General features: G+C 50.2%; 1 pseudogene; it reads right to left on the bottom strand.

Annotated features, from left to right (window-relative positions):
• Positions 1–15,738, bottom strand: part of LOC119110081 (neprilysin-1-like) — a 23,303-nt pseudogene extending 7,565 nt beyond the window's left edge.
• Between the last annotated feature and the right edge of the window lie 306 nt (positions 15,739–16,044).

Raw genomic sequence — 16,044 nt, 5'->3', positions numbered from 1 at the left:
TAGACATACAAAGTTTTACCCTGGTATGAAATAGATACCGTATGTGATATATATACATGTATATATATATATATATATATATATATATATATATATATATAACACCAGCCCAAGTGTAAGCACATGTCAGACCTGGGAAGGACAATATTGTTAGAGTAGCTACGCCATACGCTGGGATGTAAAGAGCAACTCAGCGCGCATCAAAAATGAGAATGGCAATTCGCTTTTAGAGATACATTTTGTCTCAAGCCTCCAAACTGGTACACACAAATACTACACTTGCCTTTTCCCTCCGCCGTTTTGTCCACGGTTACTCAGCAGTCTCTTTAGGCATTGCGCAACCTCGCTCACCACACCAGCTGGTTCCCCAAGCGTTCTACCCGCCTTCTGGCTGAGTTTCACCCTCCCCCCCCCCCCTGTTGAATGCTATCCACTATGGTGTACATAGCGAAAAGCATCTATGTATACCATACCGCCTTGCACTATGCAGAATTTATCAAAGGGTGGTATCCGTCCCTGCGTAAAAGAACTGCTCAATGAGTGTAGGAAAAACGGTACAATATTACCACTGCTTTATATGTTAACCGACTGTACCTTCACATGCTCAGATGACACCGTTCCTGAGACCTCTCACTGTCCTACTGTAAAGGTAAATTTATTTAAACAGCTCAGTGATGATGACGTTGCGAAACATCAAAAAGTATGTTAAAACATACCTTTCAACCGCATGATGGCAATTGTATGGTCAGACTTGGAGGCGAGGTTGAACAGCTTTCTGTAATTTATCTTCAAACCAGGTAACCATGAAAGCTAGTATACACAAAACATCAACATACATGGTTACTCACGTCCTGCAATAATTATGGCAATCCAAACATTAATACACACATTGTACCCTTGCACTTGCGAGTGGATGCGGTAATCTAGCACGCATTGCTACCTTTCGTTGCTTGTAAGATGCAGTTTACGGATAAAACAATTACCAATACATACTGCTGTGAAGTTGCACATCAAGTCATGCGGACTTTGAACAGGACGACAAAATAAAAATGCACTGCAACAGATGGCCAATCTCACTGAACATGTTTTGGTTTGGCATGATCCAAGGCTGCTCGAGTATGCCCTGTCAATCCTTCAGCGTTATCCTAGAAAAATAAACCTTATGGTTCGGAACATCGACGTACCAACTGCCAAAGTAATTCCGACCCGCCTCTCACTCCCGCACGTCTGTACAGTTACACACACAAGGCCCCATGCGCACGATTGTCCCATAGTTTTGAACTCGGCGTGGCTCCCTTCGAACCGGCGTGCGTTGCCCGTCACAGCTTGTGACTGCGGGTGGCGGCCGAGGAACACAGAAGACGAGGCACCATCTGCACTGAAGCCGGCCATCGCAGGCCGACAGGCCCACTGTGCGCTCAGCACCGGCCCGGCCGGCACGACTGGTCCACTGTGCGCTCAGCAGCCACCTGAACCGGCACGGCTGCTTCACGTGCGCTCTGCAGCTGTTCGACCCGGCGCCCGACGCGACTGGTTCACTGTGCGCCCAGCAGCTGTCCGACTCCCATAACTGGCCCACTGAGCGTTAAGCTTCGGCCCGACCTGGCGCGACTGGCTCACTGTGCGCTCAGCAGCTGCGCGACCTGGCGCGACTGGTCCACTGTGCGCTCAGCAGCTACGCGACCTCGGACCACTGGCTCACTGCGCGCTCAGCAGTTGTGTTCCGTACGGATCAGGCAGATCTTGACAGAAACGAAGCGCGGCAGAGTTTTAGCCAACCTTCACAAATGACATCACGAAACCTGCAGCAGCTTTCCAACAGAAGTGACTGAGCTCCAGCTGAGCTCATTGCGCCCCGGCAGGTGTCACCCGGCCCCACAAGTCGTTACCGAGCTCCGGCAGACGGCACCGTGCTCCAAGGGGAGTCAAAGCACTCCTGCATGTGTCAACGCATTCCAGCGAGGATCGAATCACTGAAATCGGGATCAAAACGCTCCAGTAGTCAACACATGCCATGGGAGACAACGCAGTTCAGTAGGAGTAACCGCACTCCAACAGGAGTCGCCACTTTCAGCAGGAGGAACCACGCTCCAGCAGGCATCACCGCACTCCTTCAGGAGTCACCAAGCTCCCCTGGGGAGTCCCGCGCGCCGGCGGCGAGACCGCCCGGCCGCCGCGCATCTCACCACACGGTGCACTTGTGGCTGGGGTTCATGCGGCTGCCGACCGGGCAGCGGTAGGAGCGGGCGAAGTCTTCCGAGTTGGAGAGCGGCCCCAAGATACGGATGGGGCCGGGCGCGTGCACCGACGACATGATCTTTGTCTCGGCGTCCTCGGGTCGCATCGAGCCGCACCAAATTTGCGCGTAGTTGAGGAAGAAGAGTTGGTCGTGCGTCAGATCAATGCCAGGCAGCAGGTCCTCCTCGCCGTTCCTCGTCACCCACTTGCGGTACGCCTACGGGGGGGGGGGGGCAGAAACAGGAGCAGAGCGTCAGGGCGGGACACTCTGTCGGGGCAGGGGGAAGCGGGGGGCGCGCGCCTGCCAGCAAGCTGACCGTACCGACGCAGCTCAACCATGTCTGGCGATAACAAATTTACGAATGCAGCCTAAAGTCGAATAACACATATGGAAGTGAAGCGTTACTGACTGCTGACGGGGACCTTACAAGCTTCAGCACTCTATGAATAAGCTTGCTGACCTCCGGCACGACTGGTGGTCATTAACAACTCAGCACGCTTGCAGGCAAACCACTGGTTAACAACACGTCGGATATGTTTAAGCAGCGCTCATTTGCCCAGAAAGATCAGCGTTGGTGTTTTGACATCGGAAACTGCACTGATTGCTGCCCTTGTCATAACCACCTCATTAGCGTTCTTCATGGAATTATTGGTGCCCACAAAGCTGGTCATAATTATCTACTGCGTGTGGCAAATGAGCCGTGGCTTGCAGCACATTTTTGCGGGTCCACTGACCTTTGCACATTAGCGCTATGTCCGGGTACATTATGAACGGTCCCAAAATAGCCCTTCAGTGGCTGCCTGCCACGAGAGCGGACAGCTATAACAAATGGCGCCAGCTCAGAACAACAGCTAATGGCCTCTGTTCCACCGCGGTGATCAGAACGGATGGCCGGCCCGGCTCGGCAGGTCGCTGAGGGAACACTAGTCATCAGGACCGTCATGTATCCTGCCGACTGGAGCAACGATCCGACATACGCGTCCGACATGGTTTTGTTGCAGTAACGGTGAGAAAAAGACATCGGTAAAAAGCTCTTTGAGACCATGTTTTATCGATGTGAGTTCTGAATATGGGCAACGTTCTTGGATGGTCGAAAAATGAAGACTATGTGTTTCGAGAAGCAAAATTCGTACTTTTTTAGTTCGATGTCGGATACAGGTAATCAAATGCAGAACAGATAGAGGTATGTAAAGCCTGTTTGTTAACTCGGGTTCGATACAAACAACCCCTATCTGAAAGTTGTTTGAAATCAAGACGTTCCTGGCACCCCATCCGAACGTTGTATGAAGTCATAGATGTTCCTGGCATTTTTGGCAATCAAGAGCATGAAGTTTGCCGATAATTCCAAACTACGGCCACGTGAACATAGTTGATGTAGCCATCAGTGAATTAATTTTGTAAGCTTAACATGGTCACTACCCGACAACAAATATCCCGGAAAGACCAACAAACATTATTCAGTGACTGAAACACAAATTTGCAGCTCTTCATTTAAAAACGAGATACCACTTAAAACATCATCAGAGAAATATCATGACTTCTCGTTTGCCTACCTGCATCACTCGTGATCACCATATGCTGTGAATCAATCATGTGGGCCCTCGAGACCCACCCTCTAAGCCTGCTTGAGACCGCCAATGTCACACGTGACCTACCCCCAAGGCCTGCTTGAGGCCGTCGCTGTCACACGTGACCCAGCCCCATGGCCTGCTTGAGGCGGTCGCTATCACACGCGACCCACCCCCAAGGCTTGCTTGAGGCCGCCGCTGTCACACATGACCCACTCTGAAGGCCTGCTTGAGGCCGCCGCTGTCACACGTGACCCACCCTGAAGGCTTGCTTGAGCCCGCCACTGTCACACATGACCCACCCTGAAGGCCTGCTTGAGGCCGCCGTTGTCGGCGATGTTCTCTCCGCGGGTCATCTTGCCGTTGACGTGGCGGCCGATCTGCTCCAGCCGGTACGATGAGTACTGCTTCACTATGCACTCAGTCTGCTTCTGGAACGCCTGAATGGTCGCGTTGTCCCACCACTGCTTCAAATTGCCGTTCTTGTCGAACTGTCGTCCTACGGGCAGCGACGGCCGAGGGCGTCTCCTTCACCGCAGAAGAGGGTCCCGAGAGCGCGAGCTCACCAGCGGAGAGCAAACATCCTTTCAGAAAGTCCTCCGGTGGATATCACTCCACAAAATGGCCCGTGTGAGGAAACACTCCTAAGAAGTGGTTGTCAGAAGAGGGCCACTCTGTGCGTGCACTGCATACAAATGGTCGTGCCAGCTGTGTAAAAGCACACTACATGTAACACTCATCGGGGTTGTCCGCCCAAGTAACGCAGTTCATTGAACAGGTAGTTTAACACGCGCCCGGGTGGCCGGCTAGATACCCTTCGCTCGAGTGGGGGCGGTCAATTTGACCCCACTAAGATCTCGGGAACTTAGAAAGCTAGAGTCACCAAATTTACAGGGTGTCTTGACCTGTATTTGAACTTACGTTTCAGCTCCCTAGATCATGATCTTCAGGTCAAATAAGGTCAAACAAGGTAAAATTCCAGATTGGTCTCCGAAGTGCCCCCAGAACATAGAACACTGTATCTAAGAAAAGGATCACAAGCCCATTGGAGGTTAGTGACCTTGTTTGACCTTTTGAAGGTCATGGTGACCAAAATCGTACAAGACTGCTCTCAGTTTTGCATTTGAATAAGCGACAAAAATTACGCTAGGCAGTAGGTTCCTAAAACAAAATGTCGACCCGGGTCATCTTAGATAAATGACCTGTTATGACCTCCAAGAAGTCAATGGAAGATATATAATGCGGTTCCTGTCGTCAATAAATTGAAATACGCACCAGAAACTATCCCATACAGCAAGTCCTAGAGTAATAAATCAGGTTGCTTTTGACCTTGGTCTGACCTTCATACCTGACCTTTGGTCAATGCAATTTGCTCATTCAATATTTGTGGTGCCTAAGAAAGCATCTCAGAGATGTATGGCTTCGTCAAACACTCCGTTGTTGTATCAGAATGAACGATTCCCTAGACATTGTCTTCGCTGAAACCATGGCCTGACTTTGACCTGCCATAGCTCAGCGAACTTACAAGGCGCATCTAAATTGGTTATGCCGAACGATCCGCTATTAAATTGTCTACAGCTACGCAAAATTTGGCGCGACTACGCCGCGCCGTTCGGAAACCATTTTGGAAAAACCTTTGGGGAGACAATTTGACCCGCCCCACTCGAGCGCGTGTTAAGTAACGCAGTTACTGATAGATCAAGGTCCTGGACTAAAGGACTAAATGTACCTGTCGGTACATTTGGTCTTCCTACTTAGTTCAGTTCGGATCTGCCTATTTTAGCTTTGCTCAGCTCACGTCATCACAGATCAGCTCATCTCAGCTCAGTTTAGCTCAGCCTAGCATATTCCAGCTTAGCTCCAGCGAAGTGAGGTAAGCAACCAAACGGACCGAGGTGGATACCTTTGTCGTCAAAACCATGTGTGATCTCGTGTCCTATGACGACGCCGATTCCACCGTAGTTGAGTGACTTCGGGAAATACTGGCTGTAGAATAGCGGCTGTAGGATACCAGCGGGGAAGACTGGAACAAAGCGCCATTGCCAGGTCAGGCGTCGGGAGGCAGGGCGGCGCCACTGCACGCGGATCACGCAGGCAGTGCGGCACTGTCCAGTGAGGAGACATGGAAACACGACTGCTCGAGCCGAGCAGCGAAATCACAAGAGTTGAGGACTCGAGAAGCGAGCGGTTATGTGGTGTACAAGAGAGAAAAAGTGATATTATCATTATGCTTGCATCATTTGTTGTCACTAAGAGTTCACCATGCATGCCTTGTAGCTGATAATGCATAATTATGGCACTATTATGATGACAAATACACTGATATGATGTTCGAAAGTCAATACATCAGACAGTCTGTCACTTTATCCTGATCGCTGATGTCATACGATGCGGAGACGATAAAGCCTTGAGAGTACTACACACACGTATACACATGCATGCACGGACACACGGACGCACGCATGCATGCACACACATACGCACATGCATACGCACGCGCACACACACACACACACACACACACACACACACACACACCACACACACACACACACACCACAAACACACCACACACCACCACACCACACACACACACACACACCCACACACCACACACACACACCACACACACACACACAACACACCACACACACACACACACATACACACACAATATATATATATAGCCATACGCATGGTTTCCAACGTTGCACTCTTATGAGAAATATCGACTCACCAATGTCGTTTTTGTTAGGGTTATAGAAGGCGTTGACAACCACCACTGGCGGCTCGGTAGACCACTTGTTCTTTGTCACCGGCTTCCGTAGCTTGCTCAGGTTCCGTTGTGCCTTGTACTTAAGCATGCGGAAGATGTTCAACAGGAACGAACTGTTGCTCACATCGATCTGAAAGCAGTCAGTGGCAAGTTATAAAATACTATGAAGCCGACGGGTGGAACAACAATGTCGAACGGTAAATTATGGCACAAACGAAGTAAACCACACATACATAGGTCCCCAAAACAGACACCCACCTCCTGGTGCTAATGACCCGTTAACACTGGATGGACATAAGTAAAAAACATGTTTATGCTGTGCGAGGTTCTGATAATGCTGCACACCATCTAGGAAGCTGTGTGCCGCCGACCTGGTCTGCAGTATCGCGTTCCGGTGGGAGCCAACGGGCAAAGCCCTCAGGGTTTGACCTAGATCGCCATGGCAACAGGGTCGACCTGGACTTGGCCTTCTACAGCATAGCATAGCAACAAGGACGCTGCAGTCTCATGCGCGCCTCTAGAGAGAGGAGCGTATGAGCGCGAGAGAGCGATAGGAGAGAGCGAGAGCGAGAGAGAGCTAGAGATAGAGCCTCTCTCTCTCTCTATTCTCTCTTCTATCTCTCATCTCTCTCTCTCTCTCTATCTCTCTATCTCTCTCTTCTCTCTCTCTCTCTATCTCTCTCTCTCTCTCTCTCTCTCTCTCTCTCTCTCTCTCTCTCTCTCTGTTTCTCTCCCTCTCCCCCCACTGTCACACTCGTCGATTTATTACTCTCCCTCTCTCTATCTCTTCAGCCCTCTACCAAAAAATGCCTCTCCCTGGCTTCGCCTCCCTGCCTCTAACTTCCCTTCTTCATTCCCCTCTATCCCCCCTCTGCCTGGATTCAATCGAGCGCGCAGCTCTACCCCCATCCGCATGCCGCTCGGAGCAGAGCCGGCGGCTGTCGTTGCTGTGATCGTTCGGCTGGTCCCTTCACAGTCGTTCCCGTGGTCGTTTAGGCAGCTGGCAGTGTGGCCTGGGACTGGACCAGCCTCCACAGCCGGACCGGGCGAACACGACGACCCTGGCTCTCGCCGGCCGGCCAGCGGCGTCGCTCCTCCCGTCGTCCCAAAGCACGCCGGCACTCAACCCGACAGACACGCTGTTACTCACGTCCTCATGCACGCACGTACGCATACACGCACGCACCTCCGTCCGCACGTCCGCTAAGCACGCGGGGGGGGGGACGGGCCCGGCCAGGACCGCCCTCGGGGTCAAGGTCACTTCCTGGTCGATAGTCGATCTCCTATGCATAGCGTGTTTGGATTGTCTGACAGAGATGCCGGCTCCCGGGGCTCACCGTCCGGTCAGGGCTCGGGCAGAGCACTGTCGACCACGGCGCGGACGCACCGACAGAGGATCAGGGGCTCCTCAACCGCTGGCGGCGGATGAGGAGTCCCGGGTCAGGGGACGCCCCAACCGCCGCCAGCAGCCGCAGTGAACTGTCTGGTCGTTTCGCTCGCCGCCATCGCTCTTCCCCGGTTGCCTTGTAAATGTGTGGCAGTTCATGCTATGACTTATTTTAAGTTGATCGTTCCGTTTTCGCCTGCAGGATAATTCGAATTGTTGCGCTCGTAATTCAGTCACGTGTCTTTAGGTCGCGCCGGGAAGCATACGAATGAGCTAAACACTGGGATTCGGTGCTGTTTTGGGGGTAAACATGCCTCGAACCGTCTGAGGTTTCTAATAAATAAACTGTTTTTGTGTGGTTATAAAGTTCGCGAAGATGAGATGGCCTGCCTTAGGACCAGATTCATGAGATTAGTGCCACACAATTAAACGATAGTTAATGCACACACGAATCTTCTAAACAGATGAGACACAAACACGGCCCGTACCGCAGGGTTCCTCATGCGGGGGGCCACATTAAATAGCAACCAAAAACCAAGCTAAGGTCTTAGTTTGGCTTTGCAAGCGCACATTACATTTGGGTGTCATAAAAACATTACTGCATGTTCTCGATCTGAATGATAAAAGCATTACTGAATGTATTTTAAAATGTCTTCCTGAAATTGTTAGCCGTCAACAATGAATTATGTGCATACCCATGCCCCACGGGTCCATCTTACGTCCTAAACCGACGAGGGGCCTTATGTCACGCCCCTATTAACGCTCGGGCTACGGGAGAGCATCGCGGAAAACACCAGGTGCTGCTCGCCGTCCAAGCTATCCGCGTATATCCAGTTTTGTAGCTTCAGGCCAGCACGTGACCTTTCAGGTCAAGGTTATGACTTTGAACAGGCTGTATCCTAACTGGGACGAAAGATATTTGCCGGTATTGAGTGCACGATATTTAGTCCACCACCGGTAGTTGCCATACTGTACAATGTGGAGTCACGGGGGTCGACCGATGTGTTGATCACCGCCTAAGCTCCAGAACTGTACTTCTTTTCTTTCTTAATCGATCTATGATCTCTGATGCCAATCTAAGCCATTAAGGTCATGCCAACTTTATATTGTGTTGTGATGCAGACAGGTGTGCTATCATCGTCGGACACACGTCACCATATTTTGAAACATGTTTTACTCGAGAATAGCTCGGGTCATATGCTTTTGACCTTTCACAGGCCAAACCAGCTTATCAGAGGAAATCCCTCCACTATACATCACATGGCAATCAACCGTGTTACGACGACGCAATACGCGACAGTCGGCTTGGTACGCATTAAACCGCCATATGGTGAGCCGGTTCAGATAACTAACGCTTCAAAACTATCTGGGCGACCTGTGCAAGGTCAAAGAGGGCCGCCGAGCCTTCCACGATATTGTAACACTGATCATTATATCTACGCCTATGCCGTATCACCTAATAAGACCAAGGGTGATCAGGCGTGCTCTAGCTGTACTATTCACATATTGCAACTGCCATCATAGGTTTGGGCATGGTAGCTCTCATGCCGCATGGAGCTACCGCCAATTCAAGGTCATGACCTTGCTTGAACTCTGGAAGGTCAATACCCCTTGCATGTAATCACCTATAGGGAAATCGAGTTGAACAACTCAAAATTACCGATGCTGCAACAATCAATACGCCAACAATACACATGGGTACTTACTTGTTATACATTGCTCTGAACCAGCGTGGCATTAAACCGATTAATTGTTTTAAATTTGTCACCCAGACGTTGTTCAAAATGTTTGGAAGATAGTAGATCGTGAAAACGTATTCGGAAAATGCAGTTTTCATCAAATTCATGTAAAGAGACGGTTTGACATGTCTGACCCAGCTTAATGAGCGTTCCACATTTGAAGATGCTGAGTAAAGTACCAGATATTGGGGAAAGAAGTCACTTCTGAATATAAGTATGCTTCTCAGTGCAAAAGACGGTACTAATTTGCAAAAAAAGTCTGCTTAGTCAATTTGTTCTTCAAAATGTCATTGTTTTGATCACGCCAAGTAACGTTCCTATGACCACAGAGTGGCTGCCAGATGGACCACGCCAGAATTGCCCTTGTAGCGGACGACGGAATCACTTTTGCTACTTAAAGTAGCACAACACAACGCTAGTGTTTGTCGTTTAGGTTTATTTTATTCGCGGCATGTGCCTGTGTTTTGGTTTTCTCGCGTGTTGTTTTTGTATATTTTTCTGTGATGACATATTTGCCACTTGCAGCTGCATTCTCTGTTGCGGCGCTATTCTCAAATCATTTGATCCTCACCTTCATGTCTGTAATAACTAGAAGTGCTGCCTAAATGTCTATGTTATGCATCACAAAACGCCGTTCGTCATCGAGGCATACAATCAGCAGCTTTAACTGGAAGCTAGTCGGACTGCTGTCTGTCGATGCAACGAATCGGGCTGACAAACTCCAGCCACGAATATTCCGATGGTCTACCATTCTTGACCAATGGCCAACATGATCGCTGAGGTACGGGCGCCCGTGTCACGTTTCTATGACGTCCTATATATTGAGATCACTTTCAATCAGGCGGCACAAAATGGTCAACGCAAATTCGCGTGCGTTTAGTTCCGTGACAAGAGAATTTGGTATCTTAAAAAGAGCATGCTGTGACCTGCCGGCAATTATCTTGAAATGACTATCCCAGTTCAGACACCATACAATCGTGGAACAGTACATTCAACCTCTGATGACCTTACTCTTCGTCCTTGACAATATGACACTTGACATCACTGACGTGAAACCCAATTAAATGTTCGTGAAGTCCCCTGTCTACGAGGGCCTCCTGACCTACCCTCGGCACTGCTTGGAGCGCCCGCCTGACCTACCCCTGAAACTCCTTGGAGTGCCCGCCGGACCTACTCCCGGAACTCCTTGGAGCGCCCGCCGGACCTACCCCTGGCACACCTTGGAGCGCCCGCCGGACCTGCCCCCTGGAACTCCTCGGAGCGCCCGCTGATCTACCCCTGGAACTCCTTGGAGCGCCCGCCGGACCTACTCCTGGAACTCCTTGGAGCGCCCGACTGACCTACCCCTGGCACTCCTAGGAGCGCCCGTCGGACGTACCCCCTGGAACTCCTTGTCGACTCGGCCGGCCTGGTGAGGAACTCCGGGTAGCCATGTGCTCGTTCATGGCCATGGCCTTCTCCCGAGCAACAGCTCGCGTAGCGTCGTCCATCCAGATGTTGTCCTCCAGCAGCTCGATAAAGGCCTCCCGCAGCGTGTGAATCATCTCCAGCGCCGTCCGCTGCCCGGAAAGAAGCATGTCGTCAGAACGTGTTTTGGAGCGTGGCGTAGTCCATCACACTTCACGTTAGTACGGCAATAATCGCATCATGGGTCAACCCGGGCACGCGAGTGGCATGAAAGTAAATGCGCCGCCAGGCTATAGTTACCGCCTACTACAATGCGTGGGGGTTTGAGCGACGATAATCACCACGGTAACTGCATGTGTTGATACATAATCTAGCGATCAATCTGCCAAACCCACCAGCAAGCGCCTACAAGGGACCGCGTGTGGCGAGCAAGCGCGCACACAGGATTTTCATTGGAGGGGCCTGACTACAACCGGGGAGAGAGGGACGGGGGGGGGGGGTGTCACATAAAGGCTCTGGTAGCAGATCTCATTTGCCCCGCTGGAGGCAGCCGCTGAAGGCCCGCCACGTCTTTCTCGTTCTTCTGAGCGGCCCTAATGGTTTTGATGCTTTAGATACATTTACTGTGCTGTCGTGAATGATTGAAGGTCTGCTGCTCAGGACCTTTTAATGCGCTGGAGTCATGTTCTTTCCGTAGCTCCACGTTCGTTGTGTGAGGGGAGGTCACCAGCACATGTGTCCTCCTCCCCCTGACTGCGCCTCTTATAGCGCGCCACAGGCGGACCACTGACCGGTAACCACCGCCCGGTTGCCGAGGGACCATTCATCGACACGTTTACACAGTGCCGTCGTTAGCGCTGCCCCCTCTGACGTCGATTATCGAAGGTAAAGGCCGCCACGTGCCATTAGACCGCTGCTAGATCGGGAACGGGCCGCTACGGGCACTGGTACAACAACAACACGCGACACAAAAACAGTCGGGCAAGTGCATAGGTACGCCTCTTATGACAATAAGCCATTAATTAATAAGACTTCAGAAGCACGCCGTCCTTAGATGCATCGGGAGCGTCACAAATGGGCTGAGTCGCGGTCTGCGTAACGAAAAAGCCCACTGGAGATGTAAATTGCTCGTTTGAGCTCAGTTCTAAGACGCCTTAGGCGGTCCTGGACGGTTTTATCCTACCCTATCCTATCTCGCTCGTTGAACGTGGGGGAATGCGTAATATCATCACGAGATTATGCACGGCTTCCTGATTCCTGCACTGGGAGGTGCGATCGACACGGATGGCGCTGCTCCGCCGATGGCGCTGACAGTGTAGCAGGAACACATTACCGGTGTAATTGTAAGGATACTGTGTACGCTCGTGGCTTTGTACTTCAGATGTCAGAGGTCAGGCCGACGGAGGCAAATATGATGCAGCCAAGACCCTCTCATGGCAAGAGAACGGCGACTCTCACTCCGTTGGTCCGTTGGTTGTAGTTATCGCTCTTAGTGCCAGGATACCTTTCACATACTGGCCGCGGTCAAGTCGATGCTTGTGGCCTTGTAAGGTCTCAATTAAACCTTCTCATCTTAAATGCGTGGTTTACAATCATCGCATCGGCCGTTCAGCTTCCGGCTCATTTGCGCATCCCTCATCCCGGCAGATCAATGAAAAACAAAAATAGAGAGACAGATGATACACATGTGGATGGATGACCACGTGAAGTCCATTTATTGTCCATCTATCTATTCATCTATATATATATATATATATATATATATATATATATATATATATATATATCTATCTATCTATCTATCTATCTATCTATCTTTCTATCTTACTTTCTATCAACATATCACTCCATATATGCATGCATCTATATTCATGTATGCATATATATATATATATATATATATATATATATATATATATAGTTTTATGCATGCAATAATGCGTCGGTTAGTCTACCTGCATGTATTATCTTTCGCTACAAACAGATCTCCATTGTCTCGGTGATGTGATGATTCGAAAGTGGTTTCTAGGTCGGTCCAGCAGCCACTGTTTCAGCGCCTACCTTGCTTTCGTGGTTGAAACTTTTTCTTGATAAAAAGTGCGCCGACTGCCATACCGAAGTGTTTGTTGGTCCATTCCACACAGCGGTTCCACCGGTTCCTGTCCGACGGTATACCCAGCAGCACCTGCCAGCACGGTCACCGCAGGTCATCAATCATGACAAGTGGCGTCATGCTCCGAACGTCATCAGACATAGAGCAAAGCTGGCGGGACGGGCGCTTCATAGAAGCATATGTAGACAAAAGCAATACACATCCCAGTGATGGGCACAAATTAACACAAGAGCCCTTCTTACATCATGAATAAGTCAAGGCAGAACATAGCGATAATATTACTTTTAAAACTAAACTCAACCAGAGTTAAACGCTCGCAAAGCAGTGCTTCATTTCATGCTTCTACACATCTATGCAAAATTCGCTCGTCAAATTGTCATGTTGTTAGTGGTGCCCATCGCATCGAGGACCATTCAGTGGGCGCCTATCTTTCCGCCCAAAGTATTCATCCACACATATTGGCATGAGTACATCAAAGCAGTACTCTCCCATGCCAACCGTGACGAAAACAGTGAAGTCATTGAGGGGTATCCTGCTATTCTTACCTTCCTGAACTTTGCCAGGAGTTTCTGGTACGGGGGCGTCATGTACTGTATGGTGTCCTTCACCAGCTTCCACATTATGTAATTGACAATAACCCTGGAACACGTGATTTATATCAAAGCAAATACGAAACTTGTAGTACTGGAACAACATTTGTTTCGCAATGCATTCTACGCATTAACCCCGACACAGCACAAAGATAACGCTAGACCTTACCGTGCGTTAGGGCTTCGTTTAGTTCACTGTATGCGTTTGGCGCGCTGGTGCACTCCACTTTGTTAATAGCATAACACATTCAGGTAATTAAACCCCGTGGTTTGATGAAAATCAGTTGTGGACGGACTTCTGTTGCGAACAATGTAAATAAGGCACAAGGGATACGGTAAAGAAATACAGTTTTTACGTTCTTCTCCTTTGGTAATTCTATTCTGAAGAAGTTTTTAATAAAATAAGTCAATATGACCACTCGCCACCATGAATAGCGCATGACGGAGTTTGTGACGCACGGCTAATTGAATACTGATGTACTTCAAGATCTAAGAATAGCGCAACTGTAATGAACTGAGCTGGTGCATGACTTAAATAATGTGTAACAATGCGGACTTGGCAGAATGAGCGCATATCTAAGTGTCAGCACAAAGTAGGAAGCTTAAACTTTTATGTCACTTCAAAGCGAGTGAGTGGTTTGGCAGCCTGGCAATGATAAAAACAGCAACGCCAGTGGATTTCGCGCAGCAAGGGACTGGTGGCCCTCCTAGCCACAGGGCCCACTTAGGTCGCTGTCGGGACCCGGTTTGTTAAGATTTGGGACCGTTTTTAGATGCGCGTCCCCATCTAAATCCTGAACAACCGGTTTTTTTTAGAACCTCTACCGGACGCCTCAAACTCCCAGACAATGCTGGGGGACTTGGGTCCAGGAGTCCCGCCACCTCCAGGGGAGGTCATGCCCCAAAGATTTGCCCTTAGCTATGTCACTGGTCTAACGTGGCCATTTGTCTGCGAGGGTATTTGACATTTTGCAATAAAGAAGTTGCAGAGGGAAAGCAAGCTTTTGGGTCTCCATTTTCAATACGTTTAAAGCTATGAACCAATGTCTCGGAGATGTCCCCTGCGCAGACTGGACATGTCGCGGGCGAACGGGTTGTACAATTTTCATTTTTCATGTGGATTTATTCAGAACTAAACTCAGCCTTCACATTTAGACGTGTAGAGGGGAAGAGAGGCTGCAGAGGTCAGGCGTAGCGAGTATATCCCACATGGGAAGACCACAGTCGCTGATGAGTGCCATGTTTAGTTTCTGCGATCACGCTGTCAGTGACATAACTTTGGTTGTGCAGGCTGATGATCCATGAATCCTGCATTGATCACGGGATGAAGTGCTTGCAAGCATCAATCATTTAATGTCATGGGTTTGTTGGCGCACGGTAAAGTTTCTCCTCAATCAGTGAATAACATGTTGTTCGCAGCCCCTTTTGCGTTGATATGCGGTTCCAAGTCTTCAAACATTAGACCTGGCGAGCGATGTTTTGAACCGCAGCTTGCTCCTTTTTCTGATGACTTTGTTTCTAATTGCCCCTGAATCACACATGAATCACGTCTGTTGTCAGTCCCGCACAAGAAGCATGCACGCCACCACTGACACCGAGCCGACGGCTGCGGCCCTGACACACCGAGAGTCTGACCTGCGCTCCGTGTTCATCACCACCTGGCCAACGGCCCGGATGTACGGCATCGAGTACACCACCACCGGCTCGTTGCCGTTGATGGGCACGTGCAGCAGACTCTGCAGGTACTCGCGCCAGTTGAAGCCCGGCACGGAGTTGGTGAGGATGTGCAGCGGCATCCGCGTGTAGATGGCGCCCGTGTCCTGGCGGTCAGCCTCCGGCACGGACGCCTGCCGCACAGGAGCGGAGTCTGTCAGCCGGCGCCCAGTCCCGGACGGCCGCGCCCTGGCCGTACCGTCCATCAATACACATCCCGCAGAAGCGTCCTGTGGCGATAACGTCCGTCAGCGCACCGATTATTGGCAGAGTGGTCGATAGACCCGCTGAGAGTAATGTGGACACCGTGCCACCGAGGGTCTCACCGATAGTCTCCCATGGTGGGAGAGCGCGGCTGATATAGATATAGATATAGATATATATGTATAGAGAGAGAGAGAGAGAGAGAGAGAGAGAGAGAGATAGAGAGAGAGAGAGAGAGAGAGAGAGAGAGAGAGAGAGAGAGAGAAGAGAGAGAGAGAGATAGAGAGAGAGAGAGAGAGAGAGAGAGA

Source organism: Pollicipes pollicipes, unplaced genomic scaffold (assembly GCF_011947565.3).
Source record: "Pollicipes pollicipes isolate AB1234 unplaced genomic scaffold, Ppol_2.1 Scaffold_7231;HRSCAF=8579_pilon_pilon_pilon, whole genome shotgun sequence".
Taxonomy (NCBI): Eukaryota; Metazoa; Arthropoda; class Thecostraca; order Pollicipedomorpha; family Pollicipedidae; genus Pollicipes; species Pollicipes pollicipes.
This window is presented reverse-complemented; position numbering and strand designations above follow the sequence as displayed.